Raw genomic sequence first — 12,109 nt, forward strand, 5'->3', positions numbered from 1 at the left:
TAGATCATTCAACCGTTTTTGCTCCAAACGGTTTCTCTTCTTTGTGTGAATCCTCTCAAAGACAGACCAATTGCGCTCACACCCAGATGCACTGCAAGTTTGACTCAAAATACGAATTGCAAACCTTTGCAATTCAGGGCACTGGCCACCAAAGGCCTCCCACCATTGTGCTGCAAAAAACATAGGAGTGTAATGAATTATGAGTTAGATGAAGGCTGAAGCTCAACAAAATTACAAATTATATCTAACTTGAAATTGAGAAATTGAAAATTGAAATTTTTGTTTACCTGGCTCATCTGCTTCTCTTGCAATCTTTGCTAGGTTCTTCCCAAAGGTACCTGTTGCATTGTTGAAGGATGTGACCTGCTGATGTATCAGTAGCTGATCAGACTCCGATGGGACCATGCGCTCAATGCAATCAACCAGTCCATCTCTGACCTCCCCCCTCAAAGCTCCTGACTCCTTAGCTTTATAATGATACCGTGGGTTCAAAAAATACCCAGCTGCATGTATAGGGCGATGGAGTTGATTGTTCCATCTTTCATCAATGATTGCCCAAATGGGCCCATACTTTGCCACTCTATCCTTGTATGCTGCCTTTATTTGCTCCTTTGCTTGATCCATAGCCTCATAAATGAAGCCCATAGCCAACCTTTCCCCATCCACCAACCGCAACACCTTAACTAGTGGCTCAGCAACCTTCACAATCTCTGTTGCCTTTCTCCAAAAAGTTTCATCATGGACTTTCCTTCTCAATTCTCTGCCTTCTGGTTTGTTAGACCAACTGCTATTATTCCAATCATCACTGGAAAACATCTTTTGCAAGTTTCTATGTTGGGAAAGCATAGATTGCAATGTCAAAAAATGTGTAGCAAATCTAGTGATGGCAGGCCTAATAATATCCTTGCCTCCAGTGTGTTTCCTCATGATACTCAAAACCAGTGTATGATTGTAGATAAATTTTGTTATGCTTTTGGCATTATCTACAGTGTTTCTGACCCAATCTAATTTCCCAATATCCTCAAGCATGAGGTCTATGCAATGTGCAGCGCATGGGGTCCAAAAGATGGTCTTGTGTTTTTCCTCTAACAGTCTACTAGCAAGAACATAGTTAGAGGCATTGTCTGTGATGATTTGAACAACATTAGCCACCCCCACACCCTGAATAACCTCATCCAATAGCTGAAACAACAAGTGGCCATCTTTTACCTTATCAGATGCATCAACTGATTTTAAAAACATGGTTCCCTGTGGGCAGAAGACAAGAAAGTTTATGATGGTACGGTTTCTTTGATCAGTCCATCCATCTGACATGATGGTACACCCTGTTCTTGCCCATGATTCCTTGAAATCTTGCAAATACTCATTAATTGATGTAATTTCTTTCTGCAAACGAAACCCCCTTAGCTCTTGCATAGTAGGGCCTTTGAAGCCTTTTCCAGCAGCATGTATGGCCTCAAACATAGGCTCATAATATGGTGAACGAGCAGCATTAAAGGGGATATCAGCATCATACCACCATCTAGCTATGTAGTCACAAGCAGTCTCCCTCAATTCTTTCTTCCAATGGTCATCTAAAGTGGGCTGAGAAAGACCTTTACTAACTTCAGGACCATGTGCATCTGATGGAGAGGAGCCTGAGTGAGTGAAAAAACTTTTGATAGTCCCATCACCCTTCATTCTACCCTTTCCCTTATCTTGAACAGAAGCAAAAGAGGGAGGAACATAACGGAAAGGGTTTGATGCATCAGTTTGAGGGATAGAGGAAGAACCCTCAAACTCATAGTGGGGGTTGGCAGCCATCATTCTTTGTATCTCCCTCTTCCTCCCAATTTCAGCCTGTATCTCTTTTTGCCTAGTCTTTTCTTCTTGAAATTTTTCAAAGCTTTCCAACAAAGTCTTTCTAATCTCCCCAATTTCGGGGGATTTACATGCAGTAATATTGCCTTTAATCCCTGCCAAGTGTTGTTTCAGCCTATGAATCCCCCCAGGACCTGACTTAATTTTCCTATGGCAAAACTTGCAACACATCTCATCATCAACCATTTCAACATATGCCCAAGCAGCATCTTTTGCTCTAGGTGCCATTTTTTGACTAGGAAAACAATCTGAAAATGAAAAAAAAAAAAAAAAAATTGATTCAATGTTCATTTATTTGACTAAAAACACTCTCTAAGCTATCTTTATATGCACCTAAAATTTAATAAGTAAAAACAGATTTATAGAGGTGGAAAAAAATACCTCCAGGCACAAACTGCCTCCTCAAACTTGCTCCAAAAATCAGCTCCTCAATGCTGCTCCAAATGGCTGCCCAAGAAGCTCCTCACTCCAGCTACAATGCTCCTCCAAGACTCCTCACTGCTGCTCCAAAACAAGCTCAAGAACTGCTCACTAACTCTCAAAGAAGACTCTCACTCAAATGCATAAGACTGCTGTGAGTGAAATGAGAGCATTTGGCTGTCTTAAATAGAGTTTGGGAGGGGGAAATGGACCCCAAATGCATTTAACAAATCACAATAACCTTTTCATGTCCACAAACCCTAACTAACTCAGCTCCAAATCAGCAAAAAAGTATTTTTTTTTAACTTAAATCGCTGCCCAGCCGGTCTGCTATTGACTCGGCCGTTTTTTGACGGGACCCGGCCGGGTTGACCGGGTCAGCTATGACCCGGCCGAGTCATTGGCTGACTCGGCCGGGTCATAGCTGACCCGGTCAACCGAGCCGGGTCAAAGGCCGTTTTGAAATTTTTTTTAATAACCCGGAACGAAACGGCCGTTTCCATTTCGGTACGGCCGTTTCGTAAAACAATGGTATATATACATATACATATACATATACATCTATATATATATATATATATATATATATATATATACATATACATATACATATACATATACATATACATATACATATACATCTATATATATATATATATATATACATATACATATACATATACATCTATATATATATATATATATATATATATATATATATATATATACATATACATATACATATACATCTATCTATATATATATATATATATATGACGTTTCGCCCGATGTTTCCATTTTTGGGGGACCATGTTTCTAGTTGTACCTGTTTCACAAACTTCCAGACGTTTCGGCGTTTCGTGCAACTCAGCCTTCAGATCTATGCCAGATCCTCGACCTGCCCCAGATCTGCTTCTTTGGTCGATACTTGACCTCCTTCAGATCAGCTCCTCAGTCTGCCTTAACAACAACCCCTTGCAGCTCTTTTACTTGCTTCCAGATGGCCTTAACTAGGCTTCTTTGGTATTGCAGCGAACTCAGCCTACCTCATCACTCTGACCTCGGTCTTCTCCAGCTCTTATCACCTGCAGCAAACTCGATTATTCCTCCATAGGGCATTGACCCTTGCTTACCAAACTTGGCCAGGCCTGCAACTCACTCTCTTGCTGCAAATATCACAAGCAAACCTCCCTTCACAAATGATCTCTTGTGATATGTGAGTAGACCTCTCCATTGACCTCTATTTATGTTTCACTTTTAGGGTTTCTTAGGTAAACCCTAGATCCTTTAAAGTTTTAGCCCACTTACCCTTACAATATTAAATTAGGATTCTTTTCCCAAACACTTAGGGTTAGAACCCATAGCTTGGGTACTTTAGTCACCTCCTCACAAATCAAGTACCCATGATTTGTGGGAGTACTTCCCAAGCTAAAAAAATTAACAGTTTCCAAGCTCTTCTTCCCATTTCTAGAGTATGTTAGCTCCAGTCTCGCAAATCCCCTAAAGTTGCTTGTGTTCATAGCAATGTCATGCCAATGTGGTTGTGGAAAGACCCCCGGGTTTGAGCAAGACCACAAAGAAATAAAAGAATTGACGGAGCTAGCTTCACTTGGTTTCAAATCAGACAGGTCATCAACACAAACGGATGCCATGTTAGAGATAATGTCGGGCCAAAGAAATCATATGTGGGAGCTTTGTGAGGATGTCAACAAGGTGAATTCACAACTAGAATTGGTCCAAGCTACACAACAAGGAGGAGGCCTCCACCTTGCGCATCGTCACCATCTCCAAGGTCATTCTTCTTCCCATTTCTAGAGTTTGTTGGCTCCAATCCGGCAAATCCCTTGAAGTTGCTTGTGTTCAGAGCAATGTTGTGCAAATGTGGCCTTGGAAAGACCCCTGGGTCTGAGCAAGCCCACGAAGAAATAACAGAACTGATAGAACTAGCTTCACTTGGTTTCAAATCAGACAGGTCATCAGCACAGATGGATGCCATGTCAAAAATAATGCCTGACCAAAGAAATCATATGCAAGAGCTCTGTGAGGATGTCAACAGGGTGAATTCACAGCTAGAATTGGTCCAAGTTGCACAACAAGGAGGAGATTGAATTTCCCAAGTTCAAATTTCATTTGCAAACTCAGTTGAATCAATGGATCCAAGAATACATTATCTAAATCAGGTAGCTCCTATTGACAACATAATACTTTTTTATGACTAGTTATTAGGTTTTAGTTCCAAGTTTTGATTATGCCAACCAAATGTTGTAGGATTTTAGGTATTTTCTACCAGTATACATATAAAATTCTTTGGATGTATGTAATAGATTCATGGTACAGAAGAACAGATAGATTTAGGATCTTATTGAATTATTTAGGAGAAATCTACCCTTAAATTTTCGGATGTAATACTCTGTGTCCAGTGCACGGTCTTTTGCTAATATAAATATTATAGTTATTTTTTTAAAAAAATAGCAATACCTATATAAAAGTAGAGAGGTACAACACCAAAAATAGAAGTAAAGACAAATTAGGTAACATGTGCAGACAGACATGACTCACATTAACCAACTTCCACACAAAATAGGAATTAGAAGATAAAAATCATTATGTTGTTTCTTGTTTCCCATCCCCAAGATTATGGTTATCACGGCAACTGCATTGAATTCTTAAAACCAAACAAGAGTCTAGATTCTTGTTAGATGTTCAAGAAAACAGGACAAGCCTTACTAAAGGATAATGGTCACCACATTGACTTCTCGCTATATAATGCAAGAATCTAATTTGTGTCAAGATTGGTAGGGAGAAAGGACATACCTTGTTGGAAGAGTTATAGTAGCTATTTTGCTTGCTGCTATAGTGTTTTGTGATTGTCTAGATGTTTATGTAAGATTTGTTCTCATAACCCCATGTGGACCCTGAATTTCTTCTATGCTTCATTGCCATATGGAGGACAGATTGTCTAAGTATATAGCACAAGCACAGTTTACAATAGAGTATAATTCTAAACAGCTACTTTCCCACACAAAAATAAGAATTTGTTCACGCCATAAGGACATGGGATGTGCCACCATCTCTGATCTGTTCAAGATCATTTTCACATTCTAGTATCAAGGGTTGCTACCCTAATACCAAATTGAACATGCAGTGGACCTTTGACAGCTCTTGGATACTACTAAGTGCCTGTTACCCACCAAAAGTGGGTGACCCCATAGGAGAATTTTTCTCCTAGTCTTCTTTTCCAATCGGTAGCTTGCATCCCTTGAGAGCCACCTTGCAGTCGATGTGACGTGCCATTCATATCTCTGCCACCTGCATCAGTCATATGTCCCCTCACCCATTTGTCAGGATCACATGTTGGAAGGTGGGCTTCTGGTCAAAAGGTAATTTATTCATTTTGCATTCGAGTGCTTATGCTTGTTTGTATTTTGGGCATTTGGCATGAATTATGGGTGACTTGGAAGAAACAAGGGTCTTGGTCGTAGTCTTGTTCCCTCACCTTAAATGGGGGGTTAATTTTCTATCCTAGTCCAGCGAGACCACCTCTAATGGCTTATTGCTTTAGGAAGGGGAACTACTTGGCATAACGTGTTTCATCTATCCCTTTTCCATACTTATCACTCCCCTCCATACATTACGATCCTTTATTCCACCTCCCTTCTTCGGGTCCACTTGACCATGGGTCCACTGGGATTTAACACACCCCCTCCCCTTTTCCACATATCTGGGTCGGGCCTGGAAATGTTGCCCCAGGAGGTTGATGCAGCTAAAAGAAAAGAAAGAGCATATCATGGCCACAAGCAAGAAACAAAAGAAAGAAAATTATAAAATGCAAAAGATGGATAGGACATTAACATTAGCATGTGGGCAAAAGCCAAGCATGAGCTCTACCCCTTATCATTAAGGCCATCACCCCGTTCCTGGGCCAATGTTGTGTTCGAAAATGTAACTAGGTTTGGTCTTCATTAATGTATTTGAGTCATCATGCAATGTACTTATCAAAAGAATAAAGAAAAGAATTATTATTATTATCATTATGACGTATTAAAGCATGGGTTTCATGCTTGGGTCATCATGTTTGAGGTCAAAGTCCCCATTGAGGACTTCTAGGATTTATTTTGATTTAATAGAGTCATTGTACATTTAAAGAGACCCTTCTTGGGGTTTTCAATAATGTAAAAAGGTTTAGTATTGAGTCTAGAATAAATTATGTTGCCTCCACACCAAGTCGGCCTTAAGATGATCAAGTCGGCCTCAAGGAAGGTTATTCGACCTCTCCCAAAGTTTATATATAAAGCAGTTCGAAATCCATTTGAAGCACACACACACAAAGCAATTTCGATATATCCTTGAAGCTGGAAAAAGTGCGAAATAGAGGAAGGAAGCAAAAGAAGTGCAAGTTTGGTCTAGGAGAAGGAAGGAAGGAAAATCGGAGTTTTGGTGTATCTATCTCTCTCTCTCTCTCGTGCCCTAGTTTGGAAGATCAAAGTTCTCTTGTTGATGTCATAACCAGTTGTTGCATGTTGCTACTGCTAGATCAAAGTATAGGTCGAAGTTGTTATTCTTGGATGTTGTTGCCTCAGGAAGTTGTATTGGGCCAAGATCAAAGTTTCTAAGTGAAGATTGAAGTTTCCAAAGCAAGGTCGAAGTTGTTGGGTCGAAGAAAGCGTTGCTATTACTGTTGATGTTGCCAGGTCAAGTAGGATCATCTACAAGAGAAAAGGAAGGTTAACTTGGTGTGGAGGAAAGTTTGTGTCAAGGTCTAAAGTCTTGGAATATCTCCGAAAAACTATTTAAGGCAGAATTAGAGAGGGGTTTTGCCCTGGCTGTGAGCCTATATCTGGTGTCCATTGTTTTATGTGCTATTGCTTTGGTAATTGCTTGATGAACTAAAAGAAAGAAGATATAAAGAAACCAAGAACATCACAAGTAATTATCAAGTATAAGAAAATCTTTCTGCCTTTTTGATTTTCTAACATGTTGCCCTATCACATCATTAAAAAGAAACCTTTGCATGTCCCAACCCCTGGTGGGCGATAAACTACCCCACCATTAAGGGGGTAACCACTGCTACACATCATTGAAAGCATGCTCTCATTTCCTAAAGCTTCGAGCAGTAATACAAAGAAAAATCAAGAAAAAGCAAAGGGCAACAAGAGGGATGGAAAAACAAAGGTCGAGTTAACTCATGCATCCACAATTGCTCCCTCCACACATTTGTACACCCAATATGTGCAATTCCTCATCATTGCTACCCCTTTGACCATGGCATTTGGCCTTGAGACCCCTTCTCCTCTTATGTTCCATCACTATTCACATGACACTTATCAATTGAAGGGAGCACTAAGGACATGTCTCTTCCCTTTGGGGGTTGGAAACGCCTAATAGAGTCTTCTATTAGCCATTCCTACCTAGGGAGGTAACACCATTATCTCGCTAAGGCCCCAATTTTTTAAGAAGAACCTTGTATGAAGTGTTACATTGCCCATTACTACCCTAGTTCACTTAGATGCAAAAATGATTAAATGTACCTAATGTCATAAGTTGCAACACTGAATATTGTGTGTGATTAGCAGGTAGTTTCATTATGGGTTGGGAAACTTAATTGGGGCCCAAGTCCACCAGAGGATCATATTGACACCCACATGTGTTACGTTGAGAGCCATGGGTCGCCAGACATTCATAGAGCATTACTTACATTCATAGGCACCTCCAGCACCCACATCTTTTGCTCTTTGCCCTATATTATTCATGAGATAATGCACTTGGACCAATTTTCCCCCAGCTGGTTTAGCATACATATATGGTGTGGCAATTGATCTAAATCCCAGATGAGGTTTGTCTCGTTCATTGAGACATGGGAGGGCTAGCACCATCTTCAATGCCCTCAACGTTGGAGCAGAGACAGAGATTCAACCACATGGAGACCCATGAGACCCAGTTTTGTGCCCCAAACCCACATTTGGGGGCCACAAAATGATTTGCACCGAGGCAGAGGGTCCAACCCCTCCATCATGATTTTAAAGGCCCTCTACATCACTTGTGGCACCACTTGGCCTCAACGCCTTCCCTCTGGAGGCCTATGCATGCTTGACGTTAGCATTTTGGCCCTCCTTCAAGAGATTTTATCATTTGTTGCATTGGTTACTAAGTCAGCCTATGACCTAGAGGTGTTTTTAGCCCATCACCTTATGATTTTAGGGGCTTGTAGGCTAAATTAGAGTTAGTAGAACACATATATATTAGAGATCACTCATTTGATCTCTCATGATCACAATTGGAGATTTCGAACCTTAGAGGAATTTGCACTTGCTTCTTGTAAGTGAATTGGAGATCATAGGATGAACTTTAATGTTTGGAAGTTGATTTTTAGATATTTTTTGGAGCTATTCTTGGTTTAACAAAAGGATATATCGTAAGTTATTTTGTAAGAGAATCCTATTGTTGAATATCCTTTCATGAATGTGAATGATTTGTTCTAGGTTAAATTTTTGTGCCCTAATTTGTTGAAGATCAATTTATTGAAGAATATCTAGATGAATGTTGTATGCATTACTCATTATAACATGTAATGAATGTTCCTAGTGGTGATCTCCTTGTAGCTCTCCCATGAAACTCCATTTTTCCATTGAATGGGTAAATGTTGGAAATTTGATAGCTAGGGCATCAAATTTCGGCCTCCTTGGGAACAAATTTGGCTTATCTTAAGCATCCTAGACTCCATATGCCCATAGGACAAGGCACTAGTCTTATCACTTAGTGATCATCTTGAAATTTCCTCCATAAAATTCATCTCCTTAATTCGATCCTTTTAAGGCTAAGAAGGAGAATCTAGGGCTTGGAGCAAAATTCTAGGAAGTAGGTTTTTGGTGGTTTGAGAGCCTAAACATCAAGAGGTAGGTCTTGATTACATGACCTATCATTTTGGTGGGCATCCACTCAAATTTCATCCATAAAATCTCTTGCCCTAGGTGTTTCCCTAAGAGGGAAACCCTAGTTTCTTCTCCCTCAACTTGAGGACTTTCTTGAAGGTTTCATGAGCCTTGTAATTGTTGGAATCCATCACAAGGAACCTTTTCTCTTTGGTCTTGACCTTTGGAACTCCCATTATCATCAAATACATCAAACCCTAGGTCTTGCACCTCCCTTTTCTAGGTCTTTTCATTGAGAGTGAATTGCTTCCTTAAAGAAGCCTTTGAACTTATATTGTGTCTCTCTCTTGAATGAGCCCTAGTGAGATCATCTTATACCTTATCTACAACCTATCTATCTTAGAATTGATCTCTTCCTCTCTTATCAAGACTCCTCCCATCAATGAAAATTCGTAAAGAGCAGGGGTTTTTGGCTAAGGTGACATTGGGCCTCTACCCCATTGTTAGCACTTTGTCTAGCTTTTGTCTTGTAAGGTTTCCCTCTCTAATGTCTGCCAGATTTTGTGGTAACAGTGCCTATCCCAACTTTTAACACAAGATTGTATCAGCGAAAATAATCTTGAGGAATTTGATCCAAGTTATTGCCTTCAATCCAATATTTCAAGTCTAGTGGAACATCTTTTGCAATTTCCAATGCACAATCTTAATGTTTTCAACAAATCAAAGAGCATGTTAATGTGTGTTTTCTTGACCCATTGCTAGAACATTATTTTGCACTACAATGTCTAAATCTGCTTAAGATTGGAATCCTAAACATGCTTACAATGGCAAGTTATCATAGAAGATGTGAATTTCACAATTACAGACTTAGGGTTTCATCTATTATAGGTTCTTAGCAACTATACTGCAATTTGGTTCACCACTTAAGTTTGCCCATTTTTATATGGGTGAATTGATGTGTTCTTATTCAACTTAGTATCAATAAGAGACCAAAGTGCATTCCATATGTGACTAACGAATATGTTATCACTGCCAAAAATTATGGAAGTAAGCATTTCAAAATTAATCCATACATGCTTAAAGAATAGGTTTGCAACTATTGCCCAACTATGGTCATCTTGGATGGTACTAGTATAGCCATTGTGCTAATTTTGTTGACTATGACCAAGATGTAAGCATTACATAAATGACAAGTCAAAAAACCTCCAAGGAAATCCATGAAGATAAATTTCAAATAGCATGATAGGAAAAAGTGTGAATAATATTAGCTTTATATTAGTGAATTTTGAAGTGCCATGAAACATGCATCCTCATACAAATGTTTCTACATCAATCACCACCTTGGACCAATAGAAGTACCTTTAAAAAATATCTAGCATCTTTCCCAATCCAAAGTGTTCTACAGTCTTCAAATGGTGTGGTGCCTTAATAAACTCCAATAGCCATACTTGAGGAATGAATAGCATATCATGTTGTTACAACATCCCCTTGTCGAGGTGAAAGTCTCTATGGTTGTCAACTTTGCTGCGATCTAGCTTGTTCAAATTCTCAAAGACATCTGGGAAAAATTGCTCAAGAGGGTACAATGTGCTAAAGTCATCACACTCACTTATTCTTCCCTCAATCAAAGTGTTCTGTACAGACAGGTGGTCAAGATAGAAAAATGGCACGCTTCTTTTGTGCTTTTTTCTTGCGCTTCATGAAAAAATTGAATCATTCAAGATATGTCACCAACTTGAGGTAATGGCTTTCCTACAACTTACATTGGGTCTACAAGTATTGACACTATTGATGATCAATGTGTACAATGACTTCCTTACCTAGCAAGTTCTGTCATCAATGTTTCGCAACTTGCGCAATTGCATACATCTCCTTGTCCCTCTCCAGCTTCTCAAAAGACAATCTTTATCCATTGCTTTGTCTAAATTATGCATTCCCATTGGTCAACACATTTAGTGGAAGTGTACTATCAAAGTAGTGCAAATGAACTTTGAAGGATAATTCATCATCCCCAAATAGTTCTACAACTCTAAGCCTATCCAAAATCACTGTAACCTTGGTTGCGTCAATGTGTAATCCATCTTTGTCGAAAATATAGCCTAGATGACTTCTAGAACCCATAACAAAGAAGCTCTTCTTGGAATTAACATGAGTCGTGTTACCAAATTCACCACTCTACAGTGGCGAAGTTTCTGATCCACACCGGCAAGCACACCAGAAACTGCATTGTTTCCCCCACAAATTGCAAGTCAAAATTAAGTAGAAACAAACCCCACAAACTGCAAAACCTTCACAAAACTCCAAATTCAAGGATAGCTGATAAACTTCCACTAATGTGTTATTTGAAAAAAAAAATTGATACACTTCTGTTTATAGCCTAAAACTCTTCACTTGAAGATTTCTGAAATCTTGGTATAACTGCAAGAAAACTTTATATTCCTAATTTCATGATAGACTAAAGGCTATGTCAAACGACAGCAATCACTACAGGGGCCATTTCAGGGGCATTGTTGCTTTGAACAGGGAAATGATAGACCAACCTTTTCTTGTCTTTACAATCACACTGTTGTTCTAGAAGTTTTTCCATAGATCCATTATAAGCACCACCTTCAACCCTCTGTCCTGTTGTTGATATTCCATTAGCAAGATTTGTACACCCTACAAGATTGTGGTTAAAATGGTAGACTAAAGGCTATGTCAAACGACAGCAATCACTACAGCGGCCATTTCAGGGGCATTGTTGCTTTGAACAGGGAAATGATAGGCCAACCTTTTCTTGTCTTTACAATCACACTGTTGTTCTAGAAGTTTTTCCATAGATCCATGATAAGCACCACCTTCAACCCTCTGTCCTGTTGTTGATATTCCATTAGCAAGATTTGTACACCCTACAAGATTGTGGTTAAAATGTGTGGTAGCTGATCTTTTCTAATTTCCTATTTATTCTTAATTTTCTTTCT

At 39.3% G+C, this 12,109-nt stretch overlaps 1 protein-coding gene across 1 annotated transcript in view; it reads right to left on the bottom strand.

Annotated features, from left to right (window-relative positions):
• LOC149151421 (ras-related protein RABE1c-like) overlaps window positions 1-12,109 on the bottom strand; it is a 95,285-nt gene that overhangs the window by 62,756 nt on the left and 20,420 nt on the right. The window lies entirely within an intron of this gene.

Source organism: Pinus tabuliformis, chromosome 9 (genome assembly GCF_031772625.1).
Source record: "Pinus tabuliformis cultivar Carrire ecotype Pingquan chromosome 9, CPIR1, whole genome shotgun sequence".
In the NCBI taxonomy this organism is placed as follows: domain Eukaryota; kingdom Viridiplantae; phylum Streptophyta; class Pinopsida; order Pinales; family Pinaceae; genus Pinus; species Pinus tabuliformis.